The sequence below is a fragment of the Panthera tigris genome, chromosome A1 (assembly GCF_018350195.1).
Source record: "Panthera tigris isolate Pti1 chromosome A1, P.tigris_Pti1_mat1.1, whole genome shotgun sequence".
Taxonomy (NCBI): domain Eukaryota; kingdom Metazoa; phylum Chordata; class Mammalia; order Carnivora; family Felidae; genus Panthera; species Panthera tigris.
The window spans coordinates 26,091,494-26,108,915 of record NC_056660.1 but is presented as its reverse complement, the minus strand read 5'-3'; the positions used below and the strand labels follow the sequence as shown (position 1 = coordinate 26,108,915).

The 17,422-nt window shown below is 44.4% G+C and overlaps 1 long non-coding RNA gene across 1 annotated transcript; it reads right to left on the bottom strand.

Annotated features, from left to right (window-relative positions):
• Positions 1 to 8,533: 8,533 nt before the first annotated feature.
• On the bottom strand, positions 8,534 to 10,561 carry LOC107179944. The gene is made up of 3 exons (XR_001510674.2): positions 10,507 to 10,561; positions 8,782 to 9,092; positions 8,534 to 8,688 (listed from the first exon to the last, which is right to left on the bottom strand). It is a non-coding gene; the product is annotated as an uncharacterized LOC107179944 (long non-coding RNA).
• Positions 10,562 to 17,422: the final 6,861 nt, after the last annotated feature.

The following is a 17,422-nucleotide window of genomic DNA, read 5'->3' as shown; positions in this document are numbered from 1 at the left end:
TCAGATATTTGAAAAATTAAAAACTCAACTCCATGTAAATCATTTTGGTTGGATGTGCCTCGTAATTTTAATTTGCCTCTTAATTTTAAAAGGCCACTGCCACTATTTTAGGAGAAAAATAACGATTAAAAATGTATATGAAATAATGATTAATTTTCACATTTAATGTCGTTCATTTTTAAAATAAAAACAGATTTACTTCATCACCTCCAAATAATTACAATGTATTTTAATAGACATTATTTAATACAGACATTTTAATAAAGACATACATGTCTTTATTATGAAGTAAGCATAAACGACAGAAAAATCTTGATTATAACAGAGTGGTTGAGCTGAAGTAGGGCAGGATAAATAAAATGTACGTAATAATTATATAATTTATTATGATTTAAGCCTCTACTTATTATTTATCCAACATTGCCAGTTCACCAAAAGCTCACCCAGCCATGTACAATAACAGTTAAATTCCATCATCTTTAATATTTTGCCAACTATGAGTCAAGTAAAACCTATAGCCTTATATGTGTTTTTATTTATTTGTTTGTTTGTTTGTTTGTTTGTTTTGAGAGACAGCGAGCACGAGCTGGGGAGGGGCAGAGAGAGGCAGAGACAGAATCCCAAGCAGGTTGTCAGCGTGGAGCCCCAGTGGTGGTTTCCATCTCAGGAACCACGAGATCATGACCTGAGCTGAAATCAAGAGTTTGCCGCTTAACCACCCGAGCCACTCAGGCGCCCCCACCCTATAAGCATTTTGAAGCTTTGTTGCTGTTTCGCATGGTAGGCAGACATAATACATTTTATTTACCAGTTTGCTGGCAACGTTGATAAGCTTTCTGGACACAGACGTGTGGGCTGTGGTTCTCCACCAGAAACTCTTGCTCTGGGCACCCCCAACCCTGTCAGAGTGGGGCCTGCCTAAGCAGCCCAAATAATTGAAGTGGGCAAGGGCAATGGGCGCGATGCTGTATCACCCCTGAAGGGAGAGGAAGAGAGAACGACCAGTGGGCAAAGACCTCCCAAGGTGCTGAACAAGCAAAGTCAAGGCGAACGTTGGATTGGTGGGCCGTAGAATTGCTAGATCCAGCTGGGTCCTGTGATGGTCCAAGAGGCAGGCCTTGGTTGGGACCTGGAATTTCTCCAGTGCATCAGGTAGAGGGGAGTATGCCATGGCCCGCTGTAATCGAGGATGGTGAGGTCCGGCAGGTGCAGAAATCCCGGCTTAGGGTGAGCCCAAGGCCAGGTGGGAGTGTGTGACTAGAAGGACAGAGGGAAGGCTGCGAGAAATGACTTCAGATATGCACACAACTATCTGAGCACTGCAGACTTTGCAGGGATCAAGATCCAGGGAAGGTTTGATTTACATAATTAGCTGACATAATGACTGGCCCACGTTACCTGATGATGGCAAAACAGTCTGCCACACCCTCAGCTGCCTGTTCCTGCTGGGAACGGTTGCCGATATCCCTTCCTCCAGTGGAGGCCCTTCACCTCCAGCAGGAAACCCTTGTGCCTGACCCGGAAGCCAACACCGGCCCCACCCTGCCCTCCTCTCTCACCTTTCACTTTTATCTCCCCACCCCCATTTTCCGGTGCCCCCATTTGACTCGGAGGAACACCAGAGGGTTTGTAAGGTTTCCTCACAGTGTTTCCCATCCACATGCTCGTCCCCACCTTGTCATTTCCTTTCTGTTTCTCATGGAACCCTGGACATCTTCCAGACCCAGAACAGTGCCACCCCACCCACTGCCAGCCCAGATTGGGGCCATGGCGTCCCATAGGCTCTTGTCGCACAGGATGGATTTCTGTGTCCCGGCCATCCTTTAGTGGTTGGAACAGGGTCTATCCTCAGTAAACTGGGAGGATTTGAGGCTCAAGAACCTTCCATCTTTTGTTCCCTGCATCAAGCATGGTGCCTGGCACATAATCAACAATAAATATTTGTTGCGTGAAGTGAACACAATCTCACTTGAACTTCACAGCACCAAGTAGAAGTTGGCATATTATTATCTCATTTGTATGGGTGAAAACGCAGGCTTAAAAAATTGAGATTCTCTCAGAAAGGATCTTGGTATTAATCCTAAAAGAAAAGAAAAAAAGTTATCTGGCTCCTAAGGCCACACACGGGACATTCTACTAAATTGTGAGTGCTAAATTAAATGGCTTTTTTTTTTTTTTTAATTTAAGAATGTTTCTGTAGCTGTGAATTCTGTTTGAAGAATAAGGTTACGAGTGGTTCTCACCTTTGAAGCTATGAAGCAGTAGTTATACACTTTAGAATATTCCTTGGTCAAAGAGAATTGTTTTTGAACCTTCCCTTTGCATAAAGTTGAGTTGGTATCATTAGTTGAGAAATAATTACATAGTAAAGAGCACTCAGCCCATAAGAGCCTTTGTTGTTGTTGTTGTTGTTGTTGCTTTTAAATCAGTCCTTTACAGGAAGCTGGTTTTCACACAGGTAACTGCTGCAAAATATTTTTCCAGGTAAGAGCAACATTCTTCAGCCAATCAGAGGCATCTCTGTTGTGCGACTTCACCTACCTCATTACCATTTACTACACAGGCCAGCCATGTAATTACCTTCGGTATGGAACACATCCTGTTTCCGCTTGCTCAAACTCCCAGACTAACATTTTCTCTGACTTTCCAGAACTGGGCTGTGAAGCCTCAGACAGGTAAATAAGTGGCCTGACCTTCAAAACCCCTGCCTCCCAGCATGCTGGGGCACAAACTCAAAGCCAACCCTGAACTGTGAGAAGCGCGACTAGCGAGCTCCCACTTGGTCCTTCGGGAAGAGGGTCATTAAAGGAGTCCCTGGCTCCAATCAGGGGCTAGTAAATAATCCCCCGGGACTCACACACGGGTACCTCCTCCTGGTGATCCTGCCCCTCCCTCTCCCCATGAGCAGACCCAAAAAGCATTAACAACCGCCAGAACATTAAGGGGGAGCCCTAACATGACAGACACCAAAACCTCCAATAAGCCTGTCTCCTATCCTTTGGCCCAACATAACAAACAGAAAAGGGGTGATGATTTCTCAAGGGCCAGCCTCGAATACCACCTCTGCCTCTTTGTAGCAGTGTGACCCGGAGCAAGTTATTCAGCCTACCAGGCTTGCTTAGCCATCTGTAATACGTATTTTGTAATTTATACTTGAGGATAATAGTATTTACCTCACAGCTGTTGTGAAGATTAAATAATACAGGGTGTGGAAAGTGCAGGGCACAGAGCTGGCCCATCACCAGACATTATTTCTCTTCCCTCTTTCCCCCACCCCCATCCCCGGAAGCTCAGAGAAAAATGGCTTAATCATCATGAAGGAACTTGAAGACTGAAAGCACAAAAGCAGGGGGTGCAAATTCAGCCCCCCGCCAGGGCCAGGAGATGTTAATAAATACAACCAGTATGAGGGCAGAGGGGCTATGACAAAGAGGAGAAAGTGTGCCCCATGGAGAAGGGCCTCTTGGAATTCTCTCAAATACAGAGGCGCCCGGCCCAGCGTTACCAGAGCTTCAATTATTTAAGAGAAGCAAGAAAGAAATCAAGATATTTGTTTGAGAGTTCCCAGTTTTTAAAAGTTGAATCGCATTCAAATAAAACAAGAATATCTTGAAGGTCAAATAAAATACATTCCCTTGGGCCTCCAGTTTACAATCTCTCTTCAAGGTAAAAATACAAATGGCACAATACATTACAGAGGGGACTAAACTTGGAGACCAGTGCAAATCCTGTGGCACTCCTGTCATTTACTGTGATCTGTAATCCCCAGACATAAATCTGGTAGTTATCACCACAAATAGCCAACATGTAATGAGCTCTTACCGTGTGCCTACATTACCTCACCTAGTCCTAACAATCCTATAGGGTAGGTCTTACCATGGTCACCATTTTGCAGATGAAAAAAACACAACGGAGAGAGATTACTTTCCCAGCATCATCTATTTGTTAACAGGTGATGCTGAGATCAGCAAATGCGTGCTCCAAATCCCAGTTTCCTCAACACTCCCGAGATCCATGCTTAAGTAGGCTTGAAGCGTTAAGGAAGAGAGGCTCAGGGAGAATCGTAGTCGACAAGTCATTGCTGCCATGTCTACTCCGTCACCGTGTCCACTTGGCACAGATTCTCAAGAGACATGGGAAGCAGAATGTTTTCTGCCAAGGGCCTTTGGCTGGAGGTGTTTTCTGCCCCGCAAGCTTCTCAGGAAGAGTGGCTCCTGAATGTAACCAACCGATAAACAAAAAGCAGCCTACACTTAAGAAAATTAGGGTCAATATTTGTTATGGCCTGGCGTCCCTGACAACTAACAGGATGTGGGTACAGAAGCAGTCATCAGACTCAGAGCATGACATATCTTCCACCCACCCCACGGGCCACACCCCAGCCTGCCCACCTCCTCCCTGTGTGCTTCGGACACTCAGGTGAGCATAGAGGGTGGATGATATACAGCCTCTCCTGAGAGGCTTAGACTGGTAGTACCAAGGACATAGTCCACATTCCAAAAAGCCTTTACGCATGTCAGAAACAGAAAACTCACCAGTAAATTGAGACAATAGGGTTACCTCTTCCCACTCATCAGATTTGCAAGAGTTGAAAAGTTTGACAACCCCAAGTGTCGTCGAAGATGTGAGGGAAATGGGAATACTCCTACACGGCTGGTAGGAGTGTAAATCAATGTAAACATTTAAGAATATTTCATAATATTGCAGGTGCACGCAGCCTATGACCCAGCTACAGCAATCTAGGTACATAACCCCAGAAGAAATGCCCCTTAGGTGCACAAGGAGCTACGTCCAAGAAGGTTTACTACAACATTCTATGGGATAGCCCAAGACAGGGGAAGTGATAGGTTTTGTGGTGGGTTCACACTAAGGAACACAATGCAGAAGTGGAAATTCATGAGCTAGATTCGTATCAACCAACATGGTTACATCCTAGGAATCTGACGTGAAGCGAGCAAAGAAAGTCACCGCATGAGAAATAAAACGTGTCACCACCTCTCTGCAAGTATTTTTAAAACACACTATTATGGTATGGTGTGTAGGGAAAGCAAAAAAGACGTGTATTGGAAGATGGGCACTAAATTCATGGTGGTGGTGGCATCTAGGGAAGGGGGACCCGAATAGGACTGGAAAGGAGACAGAAGGAACTAGGACGTTTCTGATAAAACTGGTGTATCCATTCCTTCCGGCTGGTGGGCACGGGGTATTGGCTCTATCTGCTGTTGTTTCTTTCTTTTTCTTTTCTTTTCTTTTTTTTTAGTGTTTATTTATTTTTGAGAGAGAGAGACACAGAGATCAATTAGGGGAGGCAGAGAGAGAGGGAGAGAGGGAGACACAAAATCCAAAGCAACCTCCAGGCTCTGAACGGTCAGCACCGAGCCCAATGCGGGGCTTGAACCCACGAACCATGCAATCATGACCTGAGCCAACCAGGCACCCCTACCTGCTGTTGTTTCTGACTTTTTATCCAAACTGTAAAGTGTGGAAAAAAATCCCATCTTCCTCATGTGTCTGTTGTGGGGACTAAATTAATGAAGAAATCATGTCCTTACCATACCATGACTCTAAGTCACCTCATTTCCCCTGTTTTAAAATCTCTGAAGTCAGGGACTGCTTACAGTCCCCAATATCTTAAAATTATAATTGGTGGTGATTTTTGTTTGTTTTTTCTTAAGCCCACAACATAAAGGTATGTGATACGCAATGGGGGTCTTAGCTTCTATTGTGGTAGTTCCTGACCTTTCTGTTTCAAATAGCAGCTACGTGTAAATCAAGATAAATCAGTACATGACTGGGCTGTTACCCAATCTGTATAGCCAACCCTCAGAAAAGGGCTAAGAAGAACTTACCCCATTTTAAACGGTCGTCCCAGCCTACTTAGGAATAGAATAAGGTTCGCTCCTGGCCCTAGATAGGTTGTATCTCTAAAATGAGCGAGTGTATTTCAACATTGTTTATGGATCTTTTGCAGGGCAGCTGCTGGGTTATCCCCCCTGGGACAGACAGAAGTATTAGGTGCTCAGTAACCACGGTAAACGAGCCCTCCAGCCCATCTTTTTAACAGGCAACGGAAGGATTTGCTAAGTATTTCTGAGAGATGAGGACATATTTGGACAATCCGTGGAAAAAAAAATGTGATTACAGATAAGGAGCCTGAGAGGCAGTTAAGTTACTGTGCCGAATGATTTAAAACTGGTAAATAATGATCCCGGAATCCGGACCCAGGTCTGTCCGATTCCAAAGCCTATAATGCCACGTTGGGTTTTATCGTATGTTGACCTGTTGAGAAGTCCGACCGTCCCACCGACTGCGCTGTAAGGTTGCTGAGGATGTTTGACTGGCGCCTCGTGCGTCCCAGCCGGATGTTCCTCCTTTTGAAATCTTGGATCCTGGGGCGCCTGGGTGGCTCAGTCGGTTGAGCGTTTGACTTCGGCTCAGGTCATGATCTCGAGGTCCGGGAGTGGGAGCCCCGCGCCTGGCACGCTGCTGTCGGCCGGTCAGCACGGAGCCCTCTTCTGATCCTCTGTCACCCCCCGTCCCTCTGCCCCTCCCCTGCTTGCTTTCTCTCTCCAGAAATAAATAAAACATTTGACTTAAAAAAGAAAATAAAATCATGAGTCACATTCGACATTCATGGGATGATGGACCCCAGGATTAGACTAGACCCGGGAGACCATCTTGCTCAGGCCTCTGCCTGTGGACAGGCCACACACACTGCCCTTGTCAGAGAGGACGCTGACTGCCAGGGACGCCAGGAGGTGCTGGGACGCAGGTGCGGCAGGGGACAGACGGCAGATGTTTTCCAGTGCCCGGCTTTTTCATCATTGGGAAATAAGGAATAAATGCTGGGGAAATGTGTATAATAACACATATTATGCTTTATATTTTTCAAATATTTTTTTCACTTGTTTAATGGGATCATCACAACAATTTCATGCATTCAGGGAATAAATATTATACGACTCTTGTTTTACAAATCAGACCAGTGAGGCCAAGAAGTAAGTGGTTTCTGAAGACCGTATAGCGAGGAGTAGAACCTCGATGTTCCAATTCTCAATCTAGCCACTTTCCAGTCCACTCTAAGAGCAACCCAGGAGGAACCACTTACAAAGATTCTGTTATAATGGACTCGCATGCCAAGTATTTTATTAGATTTCTTGCTCCTCCTTTCAACCTATTTCATAAGCAACAGCAGCCGAATTACTTCTCTTTTTCTTTCTTTCCAACTTATGAACACACGCAGTCTTTTCTTCCAAAACATTTGACGGTGTGTGGCGAGAGCAAAACCCAACGTATTCACGGTCGTCCTGTCCCAGCCTGGCAATTTGCCTGTGTCTCCGGGCATATTCTGATGAAATTACCGCTCAACTCACAGTGTACTTCCTTAGAGCCCTGAGTGAACTCCCCTGCCCCATTAAGCTGAAGTTTTATCTACCCAAGATGTCAACTTGATATCTTATTTTCCATCCTGCCTAATGCTAGCAATACAATCTGTGAAACAACACATCAAAATGGAAATTGCTCCTCGAAAATGCGGTCGTAAACATGCATCAAGTTTGTCACGTGGTAGATTTTTTAAAATACAGTTCTGATAGGCTTAAGATATACGTAATCAAGAATACATCTGTGTTTTTTTATTTTCGAACCAGGAAAGTGAGCTCCCAAAGATTTTCGAAGTAGTGATTTGACTTTCAACAAGCTTGTTTTTATGGCCCATCGCTAGTCAATAACCCATTATTTTCATGTGCTGGAACGACACAAGAAGATTAATTTGTACGCTGTGGAAACTCCAGCCAAAACAGTTGGTTAATAATTACTACTTTTCACCGAATGCCTATTATGCATCAAGTGTTATACTCTACTTGGGGAGATTAAATATTATGAAACTGGTTTCACAACTGATAAAGTTTAAAGAAGGTAAGTGACTTACTTGCCTCCGATGGCCCAGCTCAGTAGTAGAAAGTCAAGATTTGAACTCAAAGCCTATACCCTTAACCACTCTGATATGATTTAATTTGACCTGAAGTTTTGTCTTTAAAATGGGGTTTGAGGGGCGCTGTGTGGCTCAGTCAGTTAAGTGTCCATCTCTTGATTTCAGCTCAGCTCGTGATCTCACAATTTATGGGTTCAAGCCCCAAGTCGGGCTCTGTGCTGATAGTGTGGAGCCTTCTCTGTCTCCCTCTCTTTCTGCCCCTCCCCCACTCACTTGCGCACGCGCTCTCTCTCTTTCTCTCAAAAATAAATGAATATGCATTTAAAGTGAAATCAAATCAAATCAAGTAGGGTCTGAAGATTCAGAATCTGGAATTCCCATGAGACGTTGAGTGGCTCTTGAAATAATCCTGCAAATATTAGTATGTTGTGGCGTTCATATATTCAGTCAATCGATACCATTTTCCTTTCTTCTTCTTGGTCCTGGGGATGAAATGGTGATAAGCAGATATGGTGTCTGTCTTCACGGAGCCTACAGCCCGGAGGGAACACCAACTGCTAATTGAATAATCGCACAAGTGAATGTCAAGCTACACCCCTACAAGCTCTGCCACATTTAATGTGATAAAGGAGATGTATGGTACACGTTCGGGGAGACCTGACCAGGTCTCAGAGGTGATGACCGGCTTCAGAGTAGGAAGTGTTGACATCCATGACCCATGAAGCACAACACTCGGTGGGTTGGCGCCTCTAAAGCTGGGGAAACAATAGGAATGACAACCATTAGGATTTCTAACTGAGTCCGGCCGTCAGTGCTTTCAAACTGAATCTCCTATGTCCCCTACTGACCTGATCCCTATTCTCTTAGAGCAAAAGACGTTGTCTCCAGCTCTTTCAACTGAACCCAAGTGTGTTCGAAATGGCCCATCCTGTTAATGGCATGGACGTGGAGAGTACTCGCGGAGAGCAGAGTCGAGGAGGACTCTGCAAGTATAAACGTGGGTAGCTAGGAACTGAGCTCCGTCCTTCAGTAGCAGCGCTGGAGTTGAACAGCAGTGAACAGGGGAACTTGGATGACAATAGTATATATCGCATTTCAGGCTAAGAGATTCAAGCGATGGTAAAATATCCAAGGGGAAACAGCTTGCAGACTGGCAGTGCTGGGGGAGGAGATAAGAACAAATTGTGAAACTGAGTCTCAGACCAGAATGTATCTGCATTCAGTAATAATGATTCTTTATGATTACATACCATCATCATCATTTCGCATGGTGCTTACTACACGTCTGCACACATGTTAACTGCTGGGGTCTTAGAGCAAGACTGGGAGGCAGACACTATTATCATTTCCATTCCACAGATTGGGAATCTGAGACACAGAGAGTTTAAGTGACGTGGCCAAGGTAATAATGCCAAGCCAGTTTCAAACACAGGCAAGCTGGCCCCCAAGCCATATCCTTAACCAGCCGATGCCTCCCTACATAGCGTTACCAATGACAGCGCCCTTGTACATCCATCCCATGCTCATCCCCCCACAGCAACGTATTCCCTCGACAGAGGAAGTTTATTGTTCTGCTTAGCTTTACAGAAGGCAACACAAAAGCCGGCCCACAACAGAGGGTTTCAGAACTCAAACCCATGTCTTCTGATTCCAAATTCAGTATTCTTTCACTCCACCAACGCTGCCCTTGAAAGCTCAGGAGCTCCCGCCTCAGGCAGCACAGAAGGAAAAGAGGGAATTCTCACAGGTGTTGAGGAGAAAAGAGGGACGGTGTAAGAATGAAAAGCTAGAAAGACAAAAAGCCTAGAAAGCCGAATAAAGATATTTTCCCTTCTAGTAACAACCTTACCAAATCGCGATTGATGACTGTGGGCAAAGTGCTATGTTTGGTGATTAATAAAAGCTTGTCCAAGATCAGATGCAATGCTAAATACCTTGCAGCAGACCCGATTCTTGTCCTCGACGAGCTTACTGTCTTGCTGGGAAGTTAGTCAGACTTCAAACACAGGGAAAGAATTTTTTAAGGCAGTCGTACTGCCAGTTGAATGTCTGGGAGAAGAGCAGGAGGATTTCGGAGAAGGAAAAGTTACCAGCTGAATTGTTACAGAGAAGTGACAAAAAATGCCTCACGGGGGAAGATGGGTCCTGAGCAGTTTACATAGAGAAATCATTCTGTGCTCATGCTCTTCTGATTATTTTTATTTTTTTAATGTTTGTTTATGTATGGATGGATGTATTGAGAGAGAGAAAGCAAGTGCAGGAGGGGCAAAGAGAGGGAGACAGAGAATCCCAAGCAGTCTCCATGCTATGAGCACAGAGCTCAAAACCGGCTCGAACTCACAAACTGCAAGATCATAACTTGAGCCAAAACCAGGAGTCGGTCGCTTAACCGACTGAGCCATCCAGGTGCCTCTCTTCTGTTTATTTTTAATTACATCCACACATTTATCCTGATCCTTTAGGGACCAAGACGGCAGAAAACAAATTCATATCCTTTCCGCTATGCTTCCTCTCTCTTGCCAAAAAGTGAAAAATAATAACAACTTCTCTAGATGCAGCGTTGAGGTAGTTACCTGAGCGGCCTGTTCCAGTTCTAGAAGCTCTCCTTCCCCTGCCACAAGACTAAGTTTTATTTACACTCTTACCCCAAAGGAATTTGAAAGTGCTCTGAATGTGCCCAAGGGGCCACCCTCCAACTGTTAACTAAGTCAACAGTCCCTCAAGGAAGTAATTTTGCTTTTAGAAACCGGTAAAGCCCCACCTGTAGCCGAAGAAACATAGTCCATGTGATTCCTATTTCCCAAGAAGAAACTAACCCAATGTGGACAGCGTTTGTTAAAGTGGTTTCCTTATCACCGTAAAGGAATCTCAAAAAGCCAATCTACAACCAGGAACCCAGCTGTAAATCTCCCCAAGTCCACCTGTGTTAAAACAGATGCCTGAAATAAAGACCAGAAGTTGAACAAATCCCTTTCCCCTTGATGCAAAATCCCGTTGCTGCTGTTGAACAGGATTTACAGACCTTGAGTCAATTAAAGGGAATTATATGCGGCACCCAGCACGGGCAAATTCATAGACATGATGGTGGTTACCAGGGGCTGGGGGAGGGGGAGACAGGACAGTTGTTTTTAATGGGAACAGAGCTTCAGTTTGGGGAGATACAGATGTTCTGGAGATGAATAGGGAATTGGAGCACAACAACGCGAACGTGCTTGATGCCACAGAACGGATTAAAATGGTAGATTTTATGTTCTGTATATTTTACCACAGTTCTAAAAAAGGAGTAAAGAGAATTTGTTTCAAAACCTGGAATCGAGAGCCTTTCCTAATAACAGTGACGAAGGCAACTGCCACCTTTTTATGACAAACTAGTTTTTAGTAAACTATTTTTAAAATACCATAAGTGAGGGGCGCCTGGGTGGCTCGGTCAGGTGAGCATCCGACTTCGGCTCAGGTCATGATCTGAAGGTTCGTGAGTTCGAGCCCCGCGTCGGGCTCTGTGCTGACACCTCAGAGCTTGGAGCCTGCTTTGGATTCTGCGTCTCCCTCTCTCTCTGCCTCTCCCTGGCTCATGCTCTGTCTCTCTCTCTCTCTCTCTCTCTCTCTCTCAAAAATAAACACTAAAAAATAAATACATAAATAAATAAGTAAAATAAAATACTGTGAGCGAGGGGGAGGGAGACAGTAAGGCTTTTGAAGAGCGTAATATGAAGAAGAATCAAACTGTTTACCAGGAGCCATAGTATGAGTAATTCAGGTGCACCATCATTTCCTGGATTATTTGAGGAACAACTCAGCCCGCCAGATGGTCATTCAGCAACCTAACAGAAGTGCGTTGAGGGTTTGAGCCAATTCTTATCCCTTTAAGGAAACTAAGACTGCAGAACTATATTTCGGCGCCTGGAATAGACCAAACTCATAGAAACAGAAATAGACTAGAAGTTACCAGAGGCTGGGGAGAGTTATTGTTTAGTGGGTACGGAGTTTCTGCTGAGGATAATGAGAAGATTCTGGAAATAGTGGTGACGGTTACATCACATTGTGAGTGCCCTTAATGCCACGGAATTGTACCTTCTGGAATAGTTACGTTTTATGTTCTGTATATTTTACCATAATTTTTAAAAAATGGTAAACCATCTCAGCCGCTTGAAATAACAATAAAATGAAAATCCTTTCCAAGAAAGAAAGAGGGAGTCCTGAGGAAAAGGACGAATAAAGAGTTGGTACTTGGTAGACAGCGGAAGGAAGAAACCGTATTTCACAAAAGGGCCACTGTGGGCATGAGGCAGCACGTAGGCAATCTACCCTGCAGACATCTATCCCGGATCTCTGCTGGCAAGGTCCCATTCAGCCAAAAGTTTTTCTAGCGGCCCAGCCCCTCTTTCTCTGTCCTCCTGTCCCCTTCCTCCCCCTCCTAAACTATTCAGAGCCCTAACCCGTCATTTTCTTTCTTTTAAATTGGCAACCGCCCACATTGGATAAACAAGATACACAGGATGGAGGGGGGTGGTGAAGCGGAAGCACATTGCAGGGCTAAGAAAACAAATAGCCAATGAAGCAGAAGAAACCACAATGTGACTTAGACGAGCTTGGCCCTGGAGAGAAGTGTCCGACGAGTCAATTATTTCCAGATCTCCACCGGCCCTGGGATGGAGAGGGCAAACCGCACCGTTTGTTGGAGTGAGTTCCTATGGGGTGGAGTCCGAGTCAAAGGAATGGATAGAGAGAAACAAGAAGGGGACTGAAGGTCCCTTTTCATTAAGTTGTCACTGGGAAAGCCAAGTCTGTAATAAAGCTTGTTGGGTACTGATTAAGCTCTGCGGGTTTGGGCAGGGAGGAAAAGGATAAAATAGCAGTCATGACATGACACCTTCTCCCTGGCTCTCACTGGAGCAAAGCCGGAAGATGTGGCCCACGCCAGGCACGGAGGCCACAAAGCCACATGGCCACACACTGAGAGGTTCCCTTGGGCGCTCAGGTCCGAGCATCTCGGGAAGGCAGCAGGAGGAAGGGCGGATCACAGGCAGGTGAACGGGCTCTGCCTCTTTGGCACTCTTAGCCATTGGGAGAAAGACCTAGATGGACCTTGCCTTTCCATGAGCTCTTTCCTGAGCCATGAGCACAGAGGCAAGGAGACCCTTAAAAAAAGTCAGTTGTGGTTTACTGTAGACAGAGGTGAGCAGGGCCCTGTCTCTCAGACAAAGAGAGCTGCTGGATGAGCTAGATGATTTGTTTGTAAGTCCAGCCTACCCTTTTGGCAGGTAGCAGTATAAACGCTCGCCCCCCCCCCCCCGCCCCATTGCATAGAGTCAAAACGTGGGATGCACCCTCAGGATATTCTTAATACAGGCCAGCTTTGCCGATGTGAAGTGCACTCGCTGCCTGAACGTCAGTGCCTTTGAAACGTTGACTGTGCAGAGCGCTGTGAAAAGCACCGTGGGGAAGGTGACCAGAGAACAGATCATGCAAATACGAACCATGTGGATACGTACCACATGGATACAAATATCAATGACGACAAAAGATAACGCATAAAAGGGGCACCATGACACTGCGTGACCGGGGAAGATGTGTAGATGGAAACAACCCTGGGACTTTTCTGGAGAACCAGGCTTGCCAGTAAAGTGGTGAACTTTCAGTATTAAAACAGTAACGCTAACATTAACCACCATTAACCTGAAAGAAACCTATGTTTGTTCCTCCAGAACAAAGGAGCAACAAAGCCCTCAGTCGACCAGTCACATTTTCTTCCTTCTGGACTTTGTTCCTTTAATTGCCAAACCGTGTTTATGACTTTTACTACAGAATAATGACTACCGTGTTCAAATGAAGTGATTTATTTTAACTACGTGCACTACATATTATCGAAACGAACAGAAAATGGACCCCACGTGCTCAGATTCTTTGGGTACAGTTTTTGCATACGAAAATTACCAGTCTCAGTTACCAAGCATGATCATGATGAATTTTTCTCCTTTTGACTTTTGCTCTGCACCCCCTTTAAGTGGGAAGTTGGACTGGATAATCCCCAGGTCCCTTTCAACCCCAAAGTCCCATGAGTCCATGTAGGAGGGGGGATCGTGGACTGTCAAATGAGGAGCTCTGACAAAGAGAGGGGAGGGGCGCCTGGGTGGCTCGGTCGGTTAAGCGTCCGACTTCGGCTCAGGTCATGATCTCACGGTCCGTGAGTTCGAGCCCCACCTTGGGCTCTGTGCTGACAGCTCAGAGCCTGGAGCCTGTTTCAGATTCTGTGTCTCCCTCTCTCTGCCCCTCCCCTGTTCATGCTCTGTCTCTCCCTGTCTCAAAAATAAACGTTAAAAAAAAAAAAAAAAAAAAAAAACAAAGAGCGGGGAGACTGGGCGACCTGAACCCTGACCCACTGCCACCATTGGTATGCCCATGGGAACATCCCCCCACCGCCCCCCGGCAGTCAGCTGTCACTGTGGGCAATGGGAGCACCAAAGAGATGGTACCAGGGTGGCTGGGCACGTTTGGGGTTTTCTCAGGTGCGTATAAAATGTTTTGCAAACACGACTTCAGGACACATTCCTACCACTGCCCACCCCATCCCCCTCAGACCAGATTGTTGCCCCTGAGACCCTCCTGTAGAGAAATCCTGTAGGGTCACCATCTGTGTGCTAGTGTCTCAGCTGTGAACCTGGAATAATAATAACATTGACCTCTCTCCCCATAGTGGCGTGGGGATTGACTAATTAAGCCCTGTAAATCGCCTTGAAAACTGGACAATAGAATTCTCTGCCTGACTGTCAGAAAGAATTCACACCATCCCCCGGGCCTGACCCGAGGGTGGTGGCACAGCTCTCTAGTCCCTCTTTGCTAGTATTTTGTCACACTTGGACAAAGGGCTCTGGAGTCAAAGGGCAGCTTAAACCACACACCCAATATCTCGCTAAGAGGAATTCCTGAGAATCAGCTTAGTGCTGATGATGATTGCCAAACGCTCTGAATCACTTCCTTTTCTCCCACAGACTAGCTTTTTCTTGATTTGTGTTCCCAGATGAAATGGGTGTGTATGTGGGTGTGGGAGAGGGACCGTGCCTGTAGCCCCAGGCTTGTACTTCCCAGTGACATGGCGGCTCTAGATGCTGTCACGGTGACCCAAATAGGGATTCCCTTCAAAGCTTCCTCTTCCTAGTCCCTGTTTCCTAATCTTGGTTCAGATTTCACTTTGAAACTACTCGAGGGCAGCCCCTGCCTGGTTTTCCACCCAGATGAAGCCGAGGAAACCAGTGTGGCCCAGAGCCCTCCACGTACAAAATCATGCAGGGATGTTGTACAATTAAAAAGCTGCTATGGTTTCTGTGAAAACAGCTCCGTGCAAACATCTGGACCTTCTGCAGATGGTTTACTAATCCATATATATCGCTGCCAATGAGCTCTTTGCAAAATCCTTTTAAAGTATATCAGATGTGACAGGTTTCCAGAAGCTGGGATCCTGAGTTTAATGTGCTGACATTCAGAAAAGCCAATAGCATTCCTGATAATTCACAAAGCTCCTTTCAAGTAACTTTGTGATGCAGTTATTGAAAGGGCTGGACCTTTCTTTAAATCAGACCTGACAGAGATTAAAAAATAAATAATAACTATAAAGAGGAATGAGCGAATTGGATCAGGAAAACACGACTGTTATTTAAAATGGTAATTTAAATTTTCACTGAGATCAAAAACAAATAGCAAATGCAATTAAGTGAGGGCTTACATCGTTATCTGTTTTAGACATCAGGGTCACAACTCGGAGTATGAACCTGTTTTGTGTACCTAACACAAGTCGACAGGTACTCTGAATGAATGAAATACCAACTACATAAAATACTGAATAGATATTAATTGCAATACCCAAATCCCCCAAATCTTCTCAGTTTTCCACCATTCTTTCATTCCGTATTCACTGAACACCTACTGTTTGCCACCATGACAGCTTATGGGGTCACCGTGATGAACAGCTGTGGTCTATGCCACGAAGGAGCTAACGGTTTATGAAAGGCAAGGATTGTTCATAAATATAAGCCCTCTTTCTCTAAATTGTTTAGAGCAGTCTACGAAAGACAAATATGTCTTGCTAAAAATAATGAAGCTTAGCAATATTATCATTTTTAAACATTTAGATCTTTCAATAATTCACCATTAAAAAGTTACACTCTTTAAATCCAGAAATGGTCAAGAATATTGCCTATCTGTCCATTTTCTACTCTAGTCTCTATTGTGACTCACAGAACATGGAAAGAACTAACCTTGACTGAAGTGACAGCAAAGCTAATTGAATAGTTAGTGGATAAATTCATGACCTTGGCCTCATTAGCAGAGCACTCAATCTAGTAAATATAAAGAAATAAAATGAAGCAATGCTCTTTACCCAGGATTGTTTTGTTCACGGCCATACAACTCAGAAATAATAGCCTGAACACAGTTATATACATTATGGGAGGAGTATACATTGATACAAGTTCTCCAGAGATAACTTGGCAATATCTATTACACATTTGTGCACATAACTTTTGGCCCAGTAACTATACTTCTAGGAAGTTCTCCAACCAATAGATGCATGCGTATTTGCAAAAACACATACACAAGGTTTTTCATTGATTCATAGTAGCGAAAAACTGGAAATAATCTAAATATCCATCAATAAGGGATTGGTTAAATCAATTATTATATCTCCATGCAGTGGAATACCATGCAGCCATTTTAAAAGAATGAAATAGATCTAGACGGTGTAGATCAACCTCCGTGATACACTACCAACTGAAAAAAAACAAAAATAAGGCACAGATCATATTGAATAATATGATACTCTTTGAGATTTTCAAGAGGAGATTAAAAGGATTTTGTAAAGAGCTCATTTAAATATATATGTGTGCATATATAAAGTGTATTATGCATGCATGCTTGAATTTACATAGAAAAGACACACAGTGGTTGTTTTGAACTTTAGAGTCAGGGATGAAAAAGACCAATTCTTCTCTTCAATATGGTAACGCTTGAATTTTTTTTTTTCAGATTTTAATGTAATTAAAAAGAAATGACCTGGGAAGATTGTCCACATGTTCTGTCTCTCAATTCAATGGCTTCTTGTGTTCATCCAGACTTGAGACATTCAGTAGTGTTTAAGTACTTCAAGAACACTCCAAACTATCTGAAGGCAGGGACTATGGCTCGTGGTCTTGACCTTCCTTGGGCAAGTTACCTATCTTTCATAAACCTGTTGCCTCAATGGTATATGGAGACAATAACAGCGGTAGCTAACATTTATTAAGTAAGAACCACGATCCAGCCTCTTACTGCTTTTAACGTGGATTGCACCGAGTCTCAAAACAATCCTAATAAGCATTATTGCTGTATCCCATTTTATAGATTAGAAAAGACACATATCACTAAAGTTCTAAGTGGAGGCTTTGTCTGTGTCCAGGGCCCTTGTACCTACTGGGTTGTGTAAGAAGTGAGAAGGTGCGTGTAAAACACTTGGCAATG